Source organism: Xenopus laevis, chromosome 5S (assembly GCF_017654675.1).
Source record: "Xenopus laevis strain J_2021 chromosome 5S, Xenopus_laevis_v10.1, whole genome shotgun sequence".
NCBI lineage: Eukaryota > Metazoa > Chordata > Amphibia > Anura > Pipidae > Xenopus > Xenopus laevis.
In genome coordinates, this window is record NC_054380.1 from 68337925 (window position 1) to 68361052 (window position 23128).

General features: G+C 37.1%; 1 pseudogene; it reads left to right on the forward strand.

Moving 5' to 3' along the window:
• The window catches only part of LOC108717427, a 375896-nt pseudogene that overhangs the window by 60706 nt on the left and 292062 nt on the right, over positions 1–23128 (forward strand).

Below are 23128 nucleotides of genomic sequence, written 5' to 3' on the forward strand. Positions count from 1 at the left end.
ATAGATTTTCTTCTGTGTCATTATGTTTTGTCTGTTTACTAAATACTTTGCTTACTTCATTATATAATTTATTTATTATTTTATATTTATTTTAAATTGTTTTTCCCTTTCTGGAAGTGGGCGACATGGAAGATATAAAAGATCTTATAACATCAAGCTAAAAATTATGGTTTTGTCATTTCAGAATAAAAGGACATTTAAATTCCATTTAAATTCCATTCTCAGAAAATCATGCTTATTATGTGTGCTTACAATTCTCAGAAGAGACTATATCAGTAAAAGCTTTAGATTTGATTAAGAAAAGTTTTAATCCCTGACCATCAGAAAAAGGAAAATGGTAGTGATTATCTGCAGCTGCATTGCTTCACACATTAATTGTCAAGTGTTTCACTTTTATTAGAACCCTAAATGGTGCAAGTAAACATCTTAGATAGTGCCAAAGATGGGTAGTATAAGTGCTTTTATTTTGAACTAATTATAACCTTTGCATAGCATTTAAAACATATAGTTGCAAAACTATATCTGCAATCATGGAGGCAATGGTAAAATGTTGTCTTAGAAACATTGCCCTTTTGTTTGTTTCTACTCTCAGAGGTGTGTGCAAAAACTGGTACAGAACTTCTACAGCTGTAACACAGTTGTAACACAGAGTGTATAATGGGTCAGAAAGTATAGCTTATTACCAAGAAGTATGAAATTCACAACCTTCTCCAATCCATTTGCTATATGTACAGGACACCTACATTTTCTTCTTTAGTTTCTTTAACTTCTGCTTTTTAGTTCAACAAATGAATATGCTGCAGACAGAGGAGCTCAAAAGGTAGATCAGTACTTGTCAAAAGATATTGAGCAAAGCATTGTCTGCAAACATCTACATTACCCTACACTGCTTTGTGTTTTTCCTGTAGTTCATTCAATCATAGCAGCAGTGACATCAAGATGGGAGTATAGTCATTAACTTTGGGCTTCTTGAGAGGATCAGCCACTATGTGGACTTCTTTCTTGTTCTTTTGAAGAGACACTCCTATCATTTCTTAAGGACACCGCTGATTTACCGAGACTAGATAGTTTGAGTGTAGGCCTCCTCCTATGCCTATCTACACCTGGGGATATGGGAGACGGAGAATGTCTTTTCTGGGTGTGGCTTGGCAGATGGATGTGTGGATGGTGGTTGTGATGGGTAGGCAGGCAGGTGGCCCACTGGATCCGTTATATTGATGATGTCCAGATGCTATGAGAGGAAACATCTCAATATATTTGTAAAAAGAGAGTTTAATAACAATATAGTCCTCATATATGATTGGAGTCACCATATGGTTACATTTCTTGATTTAAGGGTTTCTGTTTGTGAGGGTACTCTTTTCACTGAAGTGTATAGAAAAGAAACATCAACAGTTTGCTCCGAGCAGATAGCTGCCACTCCCAGTCTCTAATCAGGAGTACTCCTGTTGGACAGTTCCACATGCACAGGAACTGTTTCACTGAGGAATTCTTTGAAAGGTTCACAGCTGATCTTAAGGATAGATTCATGGAGTGAGGCTACCCAAATAAATAGATAAATAAGGCTTACTTACAAGCGAGAACTTAACGTGAGAACCTCCTGTATGATCACAAGAGGGAAAATATGGGCAGATGGTTAGGTTCACCTCAGTATTTAATGAACAATGGAATGAAATTAGAAAGATTTTAGATAAGTAGTGGCCCATCCTACAAGAAAATTAGGAAAGGGTGGGTGATCTGGTACAGATGACCGCTAAGAAAGCACCATCAATAAGGGACACATTAATACATTCATTGTTTATGACACAAAATAAATATAAATGGCTCCAGAAGGCAATGGCTTCAATTAAAGGAAACTGTCCCTGTGGAAATTGTGAAGTGTGCCAATATACTGTATGTGCCATTCCAAAGCAGTATTGCTCTGGCATCATAAGGGATAGTATTGGAAACATTTGGTTTTGGGTCCACAAGAAACTGAAACTAGTTTCAATGTATCTATTTGTCCTGTTTAGCTCAAGAAATAATTGAAAGCATTTTGAGTTCTCTCTTTTTTCCCTTCCAATAGGTTAAAAGTATGTTCATCAGAAATCCTGCTTATTGCCTCTTTCATAACATTTAACTTGCCCTGTTTATTAAAGCAGTTAAAAAAAAAATTATGGGTTTTTTTGGGGTTATGAAATAAAAGGCACTAAGTTTGTCTAAAAGCAGTAACTCAAAACAACAAATCAACAGGTAGTAGTTACTGGTCACCTGTTTAAAACAAAATTCACATTGGTTTGCTATGGGTTACTGTTCCTGGGAAAATTTGGTGCCTTTTATTACATATTGGGGTTAAGGTATTATCTAGAACCCTGGTAACAGCTCAGCCTTTTTCTGTATGCTTCTTTTGTGTCAGGAACATGGCTTGTAAGACCTTATTTGCAGCCCCACCTTCTTTATTATATCATACTTTTCTTAATGTTTTTATTTCAAAGGTAAAGATTGTAGGGCAGAAATATTACATTCATTTTTCACTTTACAAGGTTTTAAATTGATTTATTTTGAAGCCATGGCTTTTATCATTAGAGTCAAACTTTAATAAGGTTCGAAATGTATGATTTATTTTAAGATTTCCCCTTTAGTGGTTTAAACTAAGTGCATCAATAATTCTCCTTAAGTATTGTTGCTGAGCCAGCTGATTTGTCAGAAGCAGGGGACAAATTTGAGTATACGTTCAGCTAACTTCTAAACTTTAATTAGGGTTCACCCAGTTTTAACTTTTGTGTAAACTTGTCTGTGCCTTATTGGACTGTTAGGAGGGAAATACTTTTCCCCATTATGCATAATATAATGATTCATAATGTGCTAAAATAGATTAAATATTATTGCAATATATTATAGCTTGATGGTTTATTATAAATGGTTGGGAAATCCTTCCATCAGTCCTTAGAACTAAAGGTCAAAAAGAAACCATAGGGTCTATAGTGTAGATTCTGCCGCTACTGGTACTAAAAAAGTGATAGGAGTATTTATGTGCAACTAAGTACTCTAACTTCAATTTCAAGGCAAACTCTGCAAAGTATAATCTCATCATATGTTATATGTCCTGGTATTTACTCTTCCGTGGCATCTGTAATACTTATGAGCAAATCAAATTGAAACCTGCCACATCCTGACTTACTAAGGACCTGTACTGGGATCCATTATCCTGTAACTAGTTATTCAAAAAGTTACTAATAATGGGAAGGTCATCTCCTGAAGACTCCATGTTTTAAAATGATTCCCTTTTTTCTCTATGGAAATAAAACAGTACCTTGTACTTGATCCTATCTACGATATGTTTAAACCTTACTAGAGGCAATGATGCTTGATGGTGCAGTTGCTACCATTTACTGTTCTGTAAAACTGTTCTTTCTTCCATAGGCATACATTTTGGCCAGGTGCAGTAACTCCTGTAATTCTGTGTAAAATAGGATATTACTGCACAAAGGGAAATTTTATGATGACAATTTAGTTTTGCCCTGATGTTTTTTCTAGACAGCAAAGGTGTCCTCTTGCCATGTAGATCTATTTTGTGCATCCTCTTTGTAATGGTAGACTAAGGGGAAGATTGATCAAGGGTCGAATTTCGAAGTAAAAAATACTTCCAAATTCGACCATAAAATTGAAATACTTTGAATTGAATATTAAAGTCGAAGTATTTTTCACCGAATTTGGCCATCGAATGTTCAAAGTAAAATCGTTCAATCTAACGATTAAATCGTTAAAATCAAACGATTTTAGCGTACGATCGAGCGATTTTACTTCGACGTGTGAAGACTTAGAAAATTTTTGTAGAAGGTCCCCATAGGCTAACATAGCACTTCGGCAGGTTTAATTTGTCGAAGTATTGAAGTCGAAGTTTTTTTTAAAGAGACAGTACTTCGAATATGGAATGATCGATAATCGATAATTCGATTAATTTGAATCGAAGTCTAAGTAAATTCAAAGTCATAGTATCCTATTCGATGGTCGAAGTATCCAAAAAATTACTTTGAATTTCTTTACTTCGAAAATTGCGAATGGGCGAATGGCACACATGGCATTTTTCTGTCAATATATTTTTAAAAATTGCCTGGTGTGCCATCAGCATTACATACTTGCCTTTTAGTGAGTGACAAGACAAAACAGTCTCTGGCAATGGTCAAATGTGGATTTTTTCAGCCTGCATTTATACACATTAGCTTTCTGTTATCACTGCACCTATAACCATGGTATAGTTCTGGCTGCAGGTTTCAGTGAGACATTGCATTCTCTTGCATTTCTGAGCTGATGTTTAGTGGTCTCAATTCTTCCCTCCCTATACATACATGGTTTCCTGTACTACTCGCTGCCCCACAGTCCTAAAGCATAATGGGTCAACCTTCATTTTGAACAACTGCCAAAGTGTTTTTCCCAAACCCACAATTTTTTATAATTGCAGCCAAAGAGTTCAAGTCTTACTTCATTAGTCTACAACACTTGTTTTCAAAAGATCTTTGGCTTATATATAGATGCAGTTTGCATACAGATATTGAAATTTGTGATAAAGTTGCAGGCAAGGACGGGGATACACACAGTTGATCATCTGCTATCATGTGCTCATTTTGCTACACTGAGCAGATATTGGTTTGCTGTGTGAATGTGATATAAACCTTAATTTGTAAGCTCCAACAGGGCAGTGAATGATGACCAGTCTATGTAACATGTCATGCGTTTGCCCTTTTATCTTCTTCTTCCATAGGGCCTGGAACATCATAAATGTAAATTGTGTTGAATTGTTTAGATAACTATAGTTATTAAAATTACAGGACAGATTTTTAATTGAAACTGATAAACAAAAAAAAAGACCTCACTGATGTAAAGGAAATCTTTACTTCTGCATTACACTGGAAATGTGACAAATAAATCATAATTGTTACTTTAAACAAACTCTTGCTACATTTCTGCTTTTCATTTATATAAGAGATAACAATGTGAAAGGAGATAACTATTTCCTTTGTGATTTTTAGAAATCTTTTTCTTTTTAAATGCTTTTTTTCTGTAAAAGATGATTACAATTCTGTGCTGTTGATTCTTTTTACTCATAATAACAGCAGGGAACAACACTATTATTTAGATTCCCAGGAAGGTTATGGTTCTTTTCATTCAATGTTCATTAAACATGGATTTCTAACTGTGAATTGGAATTCACACATTTTTTTTTATTCTGCAACAATCTCCAAACAAAATGCTTGCTGAATACCAATTACAATTATTATTTTAATTCCTAATCCGTAAAAATTTTTGGGGGGACTAGTTATTTTTTATGTTGCTGGGAATATAATTTATATATTAGTTCGATTTAATTGTTGCTGTGTATCAGTCGTTGACACATAGGGGCAAATTTATCAAAGGTCGAGGTGAATTTTTGAATGAAAAAAAAAAGAATTTCAAGCTATTTTTTGCGTACTTTGACTAGGGAATTATCCAAATTCGATTTAAATTTGAAAAAGAATGCAAAAATTAGAATATCGAAATGTATTATGTACTGTCTCTTTAAAAATTCACTTCAACCATTCGCCAACTAAAACCTGCTGAGTTGCTGTTTCAGCTTATGGGGGACCTCCTAGAACTTAATTCAATTGGTGGACTTTGAAAAATCTTACGTTTTTTTGGGGAAAAAACTTTGAATCGAATTTGATCGAATGCGCTATTCCTTCGATTCGTACAATTCGAATTCGGCGAAATATGGACCTATTCGATCGGAAACTGACCTATTTGACCAAAAAAAACTTAATTACGGTTGGTCTTTTTGAATTTGAATTTTGAAGTTTTTTCAATTCGAAATTCGACCATTGATAAATATGCCCCACAGACACAATTAAAGGGTTCTCCTTTCAAAGTGGACTCCGATTTTAATTTTAATCCGATTTTTAATTAATTGGGGCAGATTTATCAAAATGTTAGATTAGAACTCACCACAGAAAAACTCACCTATGTTCTATTCATTCCTACGGGATTTTTAGAATTGTATTTATCAACGGAATTCACTATTTCATAAATATGCTTTTAAAAAACCCATAGGAATGAATAGAAAGTGAGATTTAGGGGCACATTAACTAAGGGTCAAATTTTAAAGTGCTAAAGCTTCGAAATTCTACCATCGAATTGAAAAAATTAGATAGTCGAAGTTTTTTTTTAATTAAACTTAGCATTTTTCGATCTAATTAAAATCGTTTGATCAATTGTTGAAATTGTTCGACTCGAACGATTTGAACGATTTAATCGATCAATCAAACGATTTCCAAAAAAAAAAACTTTGACTTCTAAAAACTTGTTGGCTATGGGTTCTCGGAGGTCCCCATAGGCTAACGTATAACAATTCGGCAGGTTTAAGGTGGCGACGTGTCAAAGTCGAAGTTTTTTAAAGAGACAGTACTTCGATTTTTTAATGGTTTTTCCAATTCGAATCGAAGTCGAATTTGGCCTATTCGATGGTCGAAGTACCCAAAAATTACTTTGAAATTTGACGTTTTTGAATTCAAAAATTCACTTTGAATTCACTTCGACCCTTAGTAAATGTGCCCCTTATTGTGGTGAGTTCTAAATTTACACTTTTATAAATATGCCCCTTGGAATGCTCTTAAACTTCCAGACTCCTTTTCAGTTTAGTTGTTTTTAGATTATTCACCAGAAATAGACTTTTCCCAGTTGATTTCCTTGTTTTAGAATTTACTTTTTTTCAAAAATTGAACTTTAAGGTTTTGTGTTCCTATCTCTGGTGTTTCAGTCTGGCAGCTCAGTAATCCAGGGGCAGACTGTCTTGAACTACCACCCAATATGTGAGAAAATTGTCATCAGTGCAATCCCTGTTCCCCATTAAATTACAAAAATGGGTGGTGGTCCACACCCAATAAACATGCTGATACCAAAAATTTAAACCGGTATAAGACTGGTTTGAAGTCTATTTTAAGTGTGTCCTTTTAGTTGCCAATGCTCGAAATAGCGTCATAAGATATGCAAAAAAATGCAAATATATTTATATAATTTATTGTCATCATTATGTTTATGAATACTGGTTTTAGGCTCACTGTAGCATTTTAGTTATAAAAATATTGTTGAAGATCATACACAATCACAGTAATCTACTGGTGGTCACATTACATATGGGGGCAGATGTGATTTTTTTCCACGATTCAAATTTTTTTTTTGCACCCAAACTCACACATTCAAGATGTAACTCAATCAATTCAAGCTTTTGGGAAATAAATTCGATTAATTCATTTTTTTTCGGGACATGAACTTGATCATTAGAGTTTATTCCCTGTTGTTTTTAATGCAAGTTTTTGACATTCGGATATTTCCATAAACACACAAGCATTAGAAATTTTAGTTTATCTAAGGTAGAAAAGCCCTCACACAACTCGAACAAATTTGATTCTTGATAAATATGCTTCATAGTGTTGGCTGCTGTTGGTATTATTGGAAACAAAGCATATTAGGAGAGCATTCGACTAGAGTAGAACGATATTGTGTAAGATATAATCGTGTATAGAGCACTGATGACTGATGATTAATAGTGATGGGTGAATTAATTTGCCAGGCACAAATTCATGGCGAACTACCATGTTTCGCTGAATAATTCATGAAACTGCGGTGAAAAATCTACAGTGACAAAAAAAAAAAGGTCAGAATAGTTTAAATAAGGGATGCACCAAATCCACTATTTTGGATGAATTTGCATATGCAAATGAGGGGTGGTGAGGGGGAAAACATTTTTACTTCCTTGTTTTGTGACAAAAAGCCATGCAATTTCCCTCCCAACCCCTAATTTGCATATGCAAATTCGGATTCGGTTCGTCAGGGCATCCTGCTGAAAAAGGCAGAATCCCTGATTCGGTGCATCCCTAGTCTAAATAGTCAAAATTATTCGGACACCCATTTACTAATGCATTTGGACAAAATAATCACACATATAAAAATTGACGCCCGTCAAAAAAATGTTGGCGCCTATTGACCAATGCTTTTCGTGAATTTCTTCCCGAAGTGAAATGGCACAGATTTGTCCATCACAAATGATTAAGTTGTGTTGAAAGTCATGTAGGGACAGGAAATTACAAATGTTATAGATGTGTTGGAGTTAATGTAATTGTATGTAATAATATTTACACAACAATCAAAATACCCAGGTTGCATTAGGGATTTAGTCTCCCTTTTATTTAGCCTTAATATAGTTGTCCTTGTCTGACTTTTTCTCTTCCTTTTGGTTTTTAATGTCTGTTTAATAATGGATGCTGAGGGGCTGATTTATCAAAAGTATAGTTTTAGTTTTTTTCACGATTCAAGAAAAAAAATGCAAAGAAAAAACGTGAGTTTGAATACACTCAAGAATTTTCCTTTGAATACTGAATAGCTACCATTTTTTAAAAAATAAAATCACGAAAAGTTGCCACAAAAAACTTGAAATAAAAGCTAACAAAGGTCAAGGAGTCAATGGGAATTGTCTCTAAAAGCTTTAATTATATATTTATATTCCTGGTTCATTAAAACATTTCAAGTTTTGTAGCATTCATTTAAAATTAATGGAACAATCTGATTCTCACTGGAGTGCAACTTTTTTCCTGAAACAATACGCATGCAGGAATATTCTGTTAAATAACCTAGCATTTGTGGAAAAAAGTTCCACAAGTTTTATTGCAGTTTTTTTCTTGGTGCTTGCGGGGTTTTTTTTCTCGATCTCGAAAATGAATAAGCCTCTAAGGTTCACATTTACTAAGCTCGAGTGAAGGATTCGAAGTAAAAAAACTTGGTATTTCGAAGTATTTTTTTGGGTACTTTGACCATCGAATAGGCTACTACGACCTTCAACTACTACTTCGACTTTGATTCGAACTAAAAATCGTTAGACTATTCGACCATTCCATAGTTGAAGTACTGTCTCTTTAAAAAAAACTTAGACTACATACTTCGGCAGTTTAAACCTACTGAGGTACAATGTTGGCCTATGGGGACCTTCCCCATCACTTTTCTAAGGTTGTTTTGATCGAATGAAAATCCTTTGATCGATCGATTAAAATCCTTTGAATCGTTCGATTTGAAGGATTTCATTGTTCGATCAAACTATTTTTCCTTCGATTGTTCGATCGCAGGATTTGCGGTAAATCCTTCAAATTCGATATTCGAATTCGTAGGATTTTACTTCAAGGGTCAAATTCGAAGGGTTTACTAACCCTCAATATTCGACCCTTAGTAAATGTGCACCCAAGTGTACAAGCATATAGGATTAAGGATACTTTTGTAGCTTGTATTCTTGCATATGTAATTGCTCTGGACCTTTGTATTCACAAAGTCTAAACAAGATATTGCCAAAATAAAAAAACTGCAGTATAAAAAAAACCCCTCTTAAATGGTGTATTATAATTATAGGCTAAATTTGCGAACAATACAAATACAACCATCTTAGCATTGAGTTTAATTTAGAAATAATTGGCGTAGCATTTTTTCTATTAAGGCTTAATGCAATGGTAGACTCCTTTTTAATTGGATTTGCAGAAGGGATTAGTCTCTCATCATGTTTTCACACTTTATGCCACATAAATATGCTGCCTTCAGAATACATTTTGTTCTTTTATATTGTGTGGGGTGAAATTTTGTTACAGATTCTAACGATATTTTATTTCTCTTTTGTCAAGTTGGACAGCTTGTTTTCAAAGGAGCGAAACGCCTAAATCGTATACAGTACATCATTTTTGAGACTGCTTATAACACCAATGAGAACATGCTCATCTGTGCACCTACTGGAGCTGGCAAGCTGACATTAGTAGCCTTCCTGACATTAAAGTTTTTTGCCGAGAATTGAATTTAGTCAAATTCGATTCAAATTAAATGAAGAAGACAGGTATTTTGTTTTACTGCGCATTCACCTGCCACATGAAATTTGAAGAAAGAAGAAGAAGAAAGCTGATCGCTATGTGGTGCTTGCTGATAGGAGCTCCAGCCCAGGGTGTGAGGTAAATATACTGTATGTAAGGAATTTGTGCAAAACCATTTCACTTATCCCTGTAAGAGATAAGGCACAGTGCATGTGTATGTGTGCTGTAAGCTGTTCCCTAGCAACCAGCTGTTCAGTGATCTCAGTGCAGCAGGAAGTGACAAAGCAGCTAGTGAGTGGCTAGCAGGAAAAGGACGTTGCAGATGCTGGCAGAAGAGAAAATTCTGGCAGAGAGAACCACATGGAGGAACAACCAGCAGGAGACTCCTTTGTGAGCATCCAAAGTGGCTGGTAGTTGCACTGTATATCTAAATGTGCTGGACTCGCCTAAAGAGAACTCTAAATCATCCGAAGAGCATTTGGCATGAGTATCCTGTGTAAAGGGACAGTACCCTAAAGAAGCGCTTGAAGATAGAGAGACTGTTTGGGGAAAGAACATTAAAGGACTTTGCCTACTTTAGTTAGCTAGACAGATTACGCAAGAAAATTAGGTAGTGAGGCCCTATTGCCACCGGTTAGGAGTGCTGCATGTATTAGGTGCCCGTTTAAAATAAAGATAAACTGCTATTCACTTTAACCAATACAGTGTGTGTTATGTGTGTTATTACTGTATTCCTAGTGGTGCCACCTGTAAGTGCATTCCCTGATCCCACTAGGTGGAGGCACTGCACTAGTAAGTACCAGGTAACCAGTCTCTCCCAATACCACTGCGGAGTGGCTCAGATTCCTTCTATTCCTGAAAGTAGAGGGATCAGTGTGATGGATCCCAGAAGATCATTGTTATCTCTGGGACCTCTTATTAAAACAAAATATTTAACTGAACCAATTTTATCTTAGTGTATATATAAGTAGGCCTAAAGGTTATATATTCACATCAACATCATTTGCAAAATTTTGCTAAATTGAGATTCTTTAAAGCTGGTCCTAAACCACTTTTAAATATATACTGTGTGTCACACTCAAATTGCGATTTCTACAAGCACCTCTCATGGTTTCAACTGTTCAAACCTGGTAACTTGAGTATTGTGAGTAATATGAGCAATTTGCCCTTGTCTGACAATATAGGTCTAAGCGGCTTGTTTGTATGGATAGGTGAAGGCATTTTAAGTATGGAGAGGTTGTCGTCAGCATACAGTATGTCATGTATTAGATTAAACCTTTAAAGGAGAAGTTCACCTTTAAATTAACTTTTAGTATGATGTATAGAGTGATATTTTGAGGCAGTGGGTTTTCATTTTTTATTATATGTGTTTTTTTGAGTTATTTATCTTTTTATTAAGCAGTTTTGCAGTTTGCAATTTCGGTAATCTGGATACTAGGGTCCAAATTACCCTGGCAACTATGCATTGATTTAAATAAGAGACTGGAATATGAATAGGAGAGGGCTCAAATAGAAAGATGAATAATAACAAGTAGCAAAAACAATAAATGTGTAGCCTTACAGTGAATTTGTTTTTAGGAGTCAATGACCCCCATTTGAAAGCTGGAAAGAGCCAGAAGACAATGGCTAAAAATGTAAATAAATATAATTAAAAAAATAAAATAAAAATAAGTCTGGGTCAGCATGCAGAGTTAAGAGACATTTATATACAGGTATGGAACCTGTTATCCAGAATGCTCGGAGCATGGGGTATTCCAGATAAGGGATATTTCCTTGATTTGGATCTCCATACCTTAAGTCTACTAAAAATCATTTAAACATTAAATAAACCCAATAGGATTGTGTTGCCTCCAATAAGGATTAATTATATCTTAGGATCAAGTATTGATCAAGTATTGATTTATTATTGGAGAGAAAATGCTAATAATTTTAAAAGTTTAAATTATTTGTTTGAAATGGAGTCTATAGGAAATGGCTTTCACATAGTTAGGAGCTTTCTGGATAACAGGTTCCCAGATAATGAATGCCATACCTGTGTATAATATTATTTTTATAGGAGGGATGCTAATCTTCCAGAGGATCTCCATTAGTGTCCTAAGATTTCTAGCCTTTCAGAATAGTACTTAGACTCCAGCTCTGAAATTTTAAAAAACCCAAATAACAATTCCAGAGAAGACTTTATTTTAAAACCTGGTCAACCTTTATAAACTACATCTATTTGCAATCTTATTTTCAATTTATTTCCTTTACTTTTAGCTTGTTTATCGATAGGATACAGCAGAGCTACCTGGAACGTTTTTTTCCTTAGGTGCTTGCTATTTTACTTTGCAACATACCCTGTAGGTCCTGTCTTTCTCTAATTTTCTAGTAAGAAACAATGCATCTGTATTGCACTTATATCATAAAAAAACTATTCCTATAGTTTTATTTGTGGTTCTACAGTTAACTTACTTGGACAAATAATTGTTTTGATTGTACAGTTTATTTGTAATTCCCAAGAATAATGCTTGATGTGAAGTGATGATGCTATATAAACAAAATCAATTGTCCTCTAAACAGCTTCACACTACCCCAGCAAAGATAACTACTTCTTATATATCACTATTAAGATTTTTGTACTTTAAGTGCATTGAATCATATTTCGCAATAAATTGTGATTTGTATTGGTTGGTTTGGGACAAATGTTATCCATCCAGTGTCCTTGTTCATGTTGTGCATGTAGCTCCAGTGAAAGCCCTGGCAGCTGAGATGACAAATTACTTCAGCAAGCATCTAGAGCCACTGGGTATCACTGTGAAGAGCTGACTGGTGATATGCAGCTGTCAAAAGGTGACATTTTACGAATACAGGTAGGTTCAGATGAGGTGAAATAAATGGTGTTTAGTTTATGCTTTTATGTCTGCACTATGGCTTTGCTGATATTACTTATTGAATTTGTGGCACAATTTAGATGTAAGGTTTGGCATCAAGGGTAAGTGGAATTTCAACATAGTTCTTAGAAATAAAGTAAAGTATTCTGTAAACCTTCCTGACATTTTTGCATTATGCCTAATTCAAGGCAAGAGGGGGAAAAGTATGTCAAAGTTTCTATTTTCTGTGACGTCAATAGGCCTTTTTCTAAATATCTCTCTATTATTTAAAGTTGTCACTTTATAGTTAGTGGTGCTTGCGAAGCAAAGCATCACTACTGTTATCTTGCAAACTTATTAGTGGTGCTTGCGAAGCAAAGCATCACTACTGTTATCTTGCAAACTTATTAGTGGTGCTTGCGAAGCAAAGCATCACTACTGTTATCTTGCAAACTTATTTTTATTCTTCTTCCGTATGAAAGTTTGGCGCGTAACTAGTCCCGCACCGTTTGTCCTAGACCCATGAATGAGGTGTCAAATCGTGCGGCTTAATCGGGAATGGGGTGGTATGACTTTTCTAAGGGGTGGGTGGTTAATTGCCCCTTGCGGGGGCAATTAACCACCCCGAAAAGTCCCATAGATTAACATTGAGGCCAACTTTTGACGGATTCTAGCGCAGAGAGGGAATCTTGTAGAAACGTTAAATTTACCACATTTGAAGAGGTTTGCGACCTGTGTCAGATGATACCCCACACGAGGGTATAAGTTTTACCCCCGGGGCAGGAGAGGTCCCCAAATTTGCCCCATTGACTTATAATGGGGAATTTATCGAATAATTAGTTTGTCTCAGACCCATGAATGAGGTGTCAAACCGTTCAGCTTATTCGGGAATGGGGTGTTGTGACTTTTCTGTCCTATTTTGGGGACCCAAAAAAGTGAGCGGAGCCGCAAACAACCAATCAGATTTTCCCTATTGACTTCAATGAGAAAATGTAAACAGCTGTAATTCTGACAGTAATAAAGCCAGAGCTCCCAAACTTGGCACCGTGGGTCACTGGGTAACTGCAGCCAAAATTTACAAAAAGTGGGCGGAGTCTACAACAGCCAATCAAATTTCAGCCATTCAATTAAATAGGAAAATTTTAAACTGCTGCCGCTCTTAGACGGTTAATGGCAGCCTCCTCAAAGTTGGCACAGTTGGTCACTGGGGGACTGGGATTAAAATTAAGAAAAGTGGGTGGAGCCAAAACCAACCAATCAGATTTCTTTGATTGGTTTTAATGGGAAAAATTAAGAAGGCTGCCATTCTCTCAGTATTGATGTCAGGGACCTTGAATATCACAAATGTGGTCGCTGGGGGTTTCCACTTCAAGTTTAGAAAAAGTGGGCGGAGCCACCAACAACCAATCAAATTTCATTCATTGATTTTCAATAGAAAAAAATAGAAATGCTGCCATTTTTACACATTAAATGACAGCATTCCCAAACTTTGGTATGTTAGTCACTGAGTGACTGTGGTTCACAATTAGGAAAAAAAGGGGCAACAACAGCCAATCAGATTTCAGCCTTTGACCTTAATGAAAAATGATAAACTGCTGCTATTATCACGGTTTAAATGCTAGGTGTACCAAACTTGGCTCAATTACTCACTGGGTGACTGCGGTAAAAATTTAGGAAAAGTGGGTGGAGCCATAAACAGCCAATCCGTTTTCACCTATTGACTTCAATGTAAAATTTTTGATTACCGCCGTTCTCACAGTTTTAAAACCGGAGGCCCCAAACTTGGCACTGACCATGACTAGGTAACTGGGGTTAAAATTCAGAAAAATGGGCGGAGCTTAAGACAGCCAATCAAATTTTACCTAACGCTATTCAATGGGAATATTTAAATTCCTGTCATTCTTACACTGTTAATGTAAGAGTGCTCAAACTTGGTCCATTTGGTGACTGGGTTGCAAATTTTTAAAAGTGGGCGGAGCCAAAAATAGCCAGTTTGTTTGGATTGATTTCAATGGTAAAATTTGGTTGGCTTTAAATTTCACCGGTTTAATCCGGATTCTACCGACTTTGTGTACTCTCTAGGCACCAGGGGCGACTGGGCAAGACACCCAACATATATGGGGGGCCTGAGTTTTGCCACGGCAAGCACCACTCACATTTTCTTCAGGAAATGTACCTCTCTAGTTTTTATTCTTCTTCCGTATGAAAGTTTGGCGCGTAACTGGTCCCGCACCGTTTGTCCTAGACCCATGAATGAGGTGTCAAATCGTGCGGCTTAATCGGGAATGGGGTGGTATGACTTTTCTAAGGGGTGGGTGGTTAATTGCCCCTTGCGGGGGCAATTAACCACCCCGAAAAGTCCCATAGATTAACATTGAGGCCAACTTTTGACGGATTCTAGCGCAGAGAGGGAATCTTGTAGAAACGTTAAATTTACCACATTTGAAGAGGTTTGCGACCTGTGTCAGATGATACCCCACACGAGGGTATAAGTTTTACCCCCGGGGCAGGAGAGGTCCCCAAATTTGCCCCATTGACTTATAACGGGGAATTTATCGAATAATTAGTTTGTCGCAGACCCATGAATGAGGTGTCAAAACCGTTCATCTTATTCGGGAATGGGGTGTTGTGACTTTTCTGTCCTATTTTGGGGACCCAAAAAAGTGAGCGGAGCCGCAAACAACCAATCAGATTTTCCCTATTGACTTCAATGAGAAAATGTAAACAGCTGTAATTCTCACAGTAATAAAGCCAGAGCTCCCAAACTTGGCACCGTGGGTCACTGGGTGACTGCGGCCAAAATTTACAAAAAGTGGGCGGAGTCTACAACAGCCAATCAAATTTCAGCCATTCAATTAAATAGGAAAATTTTAAACTGCTGCCGCTCTTAGACGGTTAATGGCAGCCTCCTCAAAGTTGGCACAGTTGGTCACTGGGGGACTGGGATTAAAATTAAGAAAAGTGGGTGGAGCCAAAACCAACCAATCAGATTTCTTTGATTGGTTTTAATGGGAAAAATTAAGAAGGCTGCCATTCTCTCAGTATTGATGTCAGGGACCTTGAATATCACAAATGTGGTCGCTGGGGGTTTCCACTTCAAGTTTAGAAAAAGTGGGCGGAGCCACCAACAACCAATCAAATTTCATTCATTGATTTTCAATAGAAAAAAATAGAAATGCTGCCATTTTTACACATTAAATGACAGAATTCCCAAACTTTGGTATGTTAGTCACTGAGTGACTGTGGTTCAAAATTAGGAAAAAAAGGGGCGGGGCAACAACAGCCAATCAGATTTGGGCCTGAGTTTTGCCACGGCAAGCACCACTCACATTTTCTTCAGGAAATGTACCTCTCTAGTTATTATTATTATTATTATTATTATTATTAACATGTATTTATATAGCGACAAAATATTTTGCAACACTGTAAAGCAAATGTGTTTATATAACTAAATCGCATGAATTACGTAGATTGAACATATGGAGTTACATACATCACAACCAATACCGGTACAAAAGGTGAGGAAGGCCCTGTACAAAAGAACTTACAATCTAATGGGAAGGGAATAAGACACAAGGGGGTGAATTCACAAAAGTAGTGATACTGAGACTAGAGAGAAAATAAAAGTGGAGATAAAAATGTCAGATTTCCCACCAAATTCACAAACCTCTATCTCCACTTTTGTGAATTTGTCTTTTAAACAGTTTTTGGATTTTGTCTATTGCACGACATTTTAAAGACATTTTTTCTGATTTTGTCTTTAGCTCTTACTACACCTGTCAGTCAGCCATCAAATTGGAGTTTTTGGGGAAGGGGTTTATTTGACCTAGGATCATTATACATAATTTTTTTCCGGATAACGTGGGCTTTCTAAATCTGTCTATCTTCTGTAACAAGATATAAGGGTCTAAATACAATAAATGCTATTTTGCATTATATAGGGATTTGTATAAGAAATATGTTTTATTAGCTTAGGTAAAGTGTCTAATTGTTGCTAAAACTAAAAAAAATGGCTGGGAGACTTTTCTTTTCCTTTATATAATATATTCACTCAAATTTTTAATATTGCCTCAAGTGCGAGTTAAAAACTTTTTACATATCAAATTGTACAAAATACACTTTTTTTGTTTTAACTGTGTTTTACATGTTTTGTTACTGAGTGTAAGGCGTCCTCGGCGCATCCAAGATGGCGGCGCCCAGAAGAAGCCATGCGGCCGTCAGACTCCAGCGTGACGCTATTTACGCTGGCGCATACTTTAGACGCTGGCATCCAAAAACGTGCAGACGCTGGCGCATATTCTGGCGCACGTCCTGAGATGTCATCTAGCGCGTTTTGGCGCGAAAATCCACCTATTTAAAGTCGCCAGAAGGTTCTCTCAGTGCCCGAGTATAGGTTCTTCTATCCTGAGTTCCTGGGTGTTTACTATTATTGATTCCTTGATTTTTGACCTTGCCTGAAACCTCGACTTTGATATCTTGCTGCCTGGACCGACCTCTGCCTGGAATATCGACCACGTTATCTTGCTGCCTGGACCGACCTTTGCCTGAACTGACGATTCTTCTGCCTAAACCCTTTGTACCACGAACTGTGTTTGCCTAGTTGCTTCCTCCTTGGTCCGCACTCCAAACTGCGCCTTCGGGCCCTGACACTGAGGCTTTTACACCTATAGCAAAACGATAAAAATGAAATGGAAATAGAAGGAAAAAATAGGTCCATTTAGTTCAGTTCACTCCTGCCGATCCTCCTTCTGTCTCTCAACTGTAGAATTGCTTCACAAATATAAAAAATGGATCATCGCCTCTGGCCACGGAGAAAAACAAACAACAGACAAAAAGAGATATATAGTGTACTATTTTCAAAAATTTTAATTTGTACACCGCGTGTTGGAATGGAGAAATAGTGCTATATTCGATTGCTTCCCCTTTAAATTCAGAATGAATCTTTAAACAGGATAACAAATGTGCTTCCCCTTTAAATGACCATTAAATCCTCTCGACATGCATATGTGGTTTCTGCAGGAACCAAGACTGAGTGACATGCCTACTTACAAGAAAGTCGTTTTAAATAGTGATTTTTATTCGGCAGGCGCGAATTTGCGGCGAATTTGCCCGATTTGCCGCCAGCGAATAAATTCGCGAAACGCCCGCGAATAAATTTGCGAAACCCCCTCGAAATGTTTTCGCCGGCATTGGAAAAAACGGACCCCGGCGTCAAAAACAAGACGCCGGCGCCGTTTCGCGAATTTTGCAAACGGTGCAAATTCGCCCATCACTAGTTTTAAACTTGCATATAAAATTGTCTGTATTGCGCTGTTCTCTTCCTCTGTCACTCCATAGGTTTCGCCATACAAAATAAGACTTATATATTGTAATTCATTTTATTAAAACTTGTTAAAAAGTTAAATCTTGCACTCACATTTTTTTGTCATTAAAAAGCTTTCATAGACAGGCTTTCTTTGCAGGTTGCCCAGTTGGATCTGGGATAGGAGTAATGCCGGCTTCCCCTTCTTCCCTCGTGGCCTTCCTCTGTAGATAGCCATTCTGTCCCCACTGCCTGACGCGTTTCACTGATTTTACACCTAAAGGTTAGACACAAACTTGTGCCCTGACTTTAAAATGCTTCCCTATTAATATGCTAATAATTCCCCAATGGGGCACCTACAAGAGGTGTGAAATGTTTATTTTAGAATTGATCTGACACACGGGGAAGAGTTATACTGAGCTTTACTCCATTTTTAAATTGTTGAGAGAAAATGTTTTGAAAATTTTGAAAGACAAAAGTGTCTGTAAACTGTCTTTCTTTCACTAAAATATAAAAAGTGGCGGTTGATTCGGAATTTAGGTGGATTTCTGTTTGTGAATATGGAGAAAGTATTTTACTCCAGTTTACCACTAATTTTACTCCAAAAATGGGCTATCTCCACTTTTGTGAATTCTCCCAAGTTGTGGGAGTGGGCAAGATCAGAATGAAGTGGTGAGAGATGTAGCACTGTATGTGGTATTGCATTTGGTAGTTAAGCAGAGTGAGGGTAGGCTTTTCTAAATAAGTGTATTTTGAGATCTTTTGAAAGCAGAAACTTTGGTATAAAGTCGGACAGACTGTAGGAATGCATTCCAGAGGAGGGGTAAAGCCCTTGCAAAGTCTTCAATGTGACAGGTAATGAGAGAAGAGCTGAGTAGCAGGTCAGTAGAGGAGCGTAGTAAGCGGTTGGGTGAGTATATAGAGATGAGTTCAGAGATGAGGGGTGGGGCAGATTTATGAAGTGCTTTGAATGTCAAGGACATTAATTTGAATTTTGTTAATGTTTTATGATTTGGGGGTTAATAGCATACTTTAATTATAAACAAACAAGAATTCTCTTTTTTTACTGTAGAAAGTAACTCTTACCTGGGGAAACAGGACAGCAGGCAGTTTTTCATGATGGTTTTTCAGTTTTTTTATAGTTGAATAAGAAAATCCATTTCCGAATAATGTTTATCGTCAAGGAAAAACTAATGTGCAGTTTAAAGAAACCTCCCCCACACACACATTTTAAACTGAACAACATTCCCTTCCCAACTGCATCCATTGTGTTACTGCTTCTGCTCAGCAATGCCTACCACTGTACCTGGGACTGGAAGTGATACAAACAAATTTGGTGACCACCAACCGTGCTTCTCAGCTCTTTACTTGAGCCAGGAACTATGAGCGATCCTAGGACTTTTAGCCTCAATTAAACACGGGGGGGGGGGGGGGGGGGTAGTTGTTTGCTGGTAGCTATTTAAGCTTAAATAAAAACTATACCCCCCAAAATGAACATATCATTTATATCAAATTATGTGGCATATTAAAGAATCTTACCAAACTGGTATGTATATTTAAGCAAATATTGTCCTTTTCCATCTCTTGCCTTGAACCACCATTTCGTTATGTACGGTATAGTATGCAGCACTTTTTATACTGCTATACATCATCTTTACATGTTTAATGTTACAAACATTTGAATCATCTGCAAGTAGTGATGGGCGAATCTGACCCGTTTTGCTGAAAATGAAATGGCAAACTATACCCCAAAAAAATATATATTCGAGCAACCGATTATATCAAATTAAGTGGCATAATAAGGAATCTTATCAAACTGGAATATATATTTAAGTAAATATTGCCCTTTTACATCTCTTGCCTTGAACCACCATTTTGTGATGGTCTCTGTTGCCTCAGAGATCACCTGCCAGAAACACTACAACTCTAACTGTAAGAAGAAAAAGTGTGGAAGCAAAAGACAGAACTCTGTCTGTTAATTGGCTCATGTGACCTAACATGTATGGTTTGTGTGGTGTTTATACAAATGGACTGTAGATGTCACTGTTCTCAGACTTATACTGTGCATGCATCCTGTCAGCTTAAAAGTGAAAGTGAAAGCTTACTGTTGTGTAATGCCTGCATGGCTCTGCTAATAAAGCACTGTTATACTCTACTCATCCTCGGCTACCTAAAACATAACAGTTTGTTTGTGAATCATAGGCTCCCAAATGACAATATACTATTTATGATTACCCAATAGCACATGATACTACAAAAGTATATTATGAAAAATATGTATTTACATTAAGCAGGGTTTTACATATGAGATATTGTATGCAATATATTTTGATAGAGACCTACATTGTTCAGGGGTAAAGTTTTTTTTAATATATATACTCTCGATGGAGCCAGCAATGTATGGGGCCAAAACAGGGGGGATTTGATGGCTTTGTGAAGGATATCAATATAAATGATTTGAATTTAGTGTTTACCAGTCAATTCAGTTTAAATAAAATAGAATTTTTGGATGTGGTGGAAGGGAGTGTAATAAATACAAACATTTATCGCAAACCTTGTAGTGGCAATACTCTTCTGCATGCCTCATCCTGTCACCCTAAAAAGTTAATCGAGGGTATACCCATTGGACAGTTCTTGAGGCTTCATTGAAACTGTTCCAAGAACAAAGATTTTGGGTGGCAGGCACGAGACATGCAGAAGAGATTTTTAGAGAGAGGTTATAAACAAAAAACTATACAGAAAGCATTCCAGAGAGCAAAAGGGAGTGATAGAAAAGATCTGCTTAAAGGGAACGAGAATAGGATTAGAAATCAGGACTGGTCAGAAAAAGTGGCACTTACCACCAGATATAGTAAAAAAAAAATTGAAATTTCAAAAATTATAAAAAGATTCTTGCCTATTTTTATGGTGATGAGCATTTCTTCAGGATAAAAACAATATATAGCTTACAGATGCAGCCAGTTAAAAAATGTCAGTCTCTTAGATTATTTCTTGCCGACCCCTTCACAGTCTCTCAACTGTATATAAATCCAAAATCAAGCAAATTATTTGAAGGCTTGTTAAGGGATCACATTCAAAATTTTGTCCTAATGAATGGCATTATGAGCAACAATCAGCATGGCTTTATGAAGGATAGGTCATGTCAGACGAATTTGATTGCATTTTATGATGTGGTAAGTAAGATTCTGGATAGTGGGGGGGCAGTAGATGTGAACTATTTGGATTTTGCCAAAGCGTTTGATACTGTGCCCCACAAACGACTGCTTTCTAAACTAAGGTCTGTTGGGCTTAATGAAGTCGTTTGCACGTGGATAGGAAACTGGCTACAGGATCGGGTACAGAGGGTGGTTGTTAATGGGACATTCTCTACTTGGAGTAAGGTTCTTAGTGGGGTCCCCCAGGGCTCAGTATTGGGTCCACTTTTATTTAACTTGTTCATTAATGACTTAGGGGAGGGTGTTGTAAGTAATGTATCAGTGTTTGCAGATGACACAAAATTATCCAGCCCAATTAATTCCATCCAGGATGTGGCATCCTTGCAACATGATCTTGACAAACTGGCAATCTGGGCAGCTAAGTGGCAAATGAGATTCAATGTTGATAAATGTAAAGTCAATTCCGATTAGAAGAAAAGAGGTTCCGCCTAAATATTCGGAAGGGGTTTTTTACAGTGAGAGCTGTGAAGATGTGGAATTCTCTCCCTGAATCAGTTGTACAGGCTGATACATGAGATAGCTTTAAGAAGGGGTTGGATGGCTTTTTAGCAAGAAAGGGAATACAGGGTTATGGGAGATAGCTCATAGTCCAAGTTGATCCAGGGACTAGTCCGATTGCCATTTTGGAGTCAGGAAGGAATTTTTCCCCCTCTAAGGCAAATTGGAGAGGCTTCAGATGGGTTTTTTGCCTTCCTCTGGATCAACTGACAGATAGGTGGTTAATAAAAAAAAAAAAAAAAAAAGGTTGAACTCGATGGACATGTGTCTTTTTTTCAACCTCACTTACTATGTTACTATGTTACTATGTATATATACTCCCAAAGGGATATGTATAGGAAGAGATCAGCGCCTGTGGCAACAGAAATTAAAAACAAGCATAGCGTAATACGTTCATAATATAAGATATCACCCCGTGCATACACTAGATGTTAAATAGGTGTATTCTCCTTTTCCTTCAAGTGACTATTAATACGGGTATAGATTAGCGATAGAGGTGGAGAAAGAATGGTGCCTTTCCTATGAAACGGAATATATTCCAGCGGTGAAGCGCCTCCACCTTCTATGTAAAATGCCTACTTACAAACCACTGCTGTGGTGTTATGCATATAACGAGGCGCCCTTTCTGGTCCCTCCTTCAAGGTTCGCCGCTCCTTTCAAGTCCCAAGCCAGGAATAAAACCAGTGATAGTGTAATACCGTTTTTTATTAAAAACTAATTCAAATCAATTAAAAAATTTACACTCACATTTACCCTGACGGGTTTTGCGCATTTAATCCAATAAAAAGTTTGTGTGGGGTTCCCAGGGGTAGTCCTGTCAGTTCACTCCAGACTCCCTCGTGGTGCCTTGCTTCTGGGCTGTTGTGTCCCCCAAACTTTGCCTAACGCGTTTCGCTGTGTGTTGTCAGCTTCCTCAGAGGCGTAGTTTCTTCAGGATATTGAGCCAGGGGATTAATGTTATCCCTAAACGGGCTCATACCCTGAGAGACATGCTATCACTGAATAATTTTAGATCAGAGGGACAGAAACGAGATCTGGGACCGCTAGCATCAACAAGAAACTACAAATGTGGGAGTCGTAGATGCATAACGTGTAATCATATGAACGTATCTAAGCAATTTAGATCTACAGTGATGGGGAGGGAGTTTGAAATTAAGGGATACATTAATTGTAACACCACTTTTGTGATCTATCTGATCACATGTTTGAAGTGTAAGAAACAGTATGTCGGCTGTACGATGAGAAAATTAAACGAAAGGGCAAGGGAACATATGAGTCAGATAGAAAATCCTCGAACAGCAGAAAAGAGCAACATTACTAGACACTTCGTAACATGTAATGGGGGGATATAGATTCCTTCTCCATTCAAGGGATAGAGAGAGTGAGGCTGGGAGTGAGAAGAGGAGACCATTT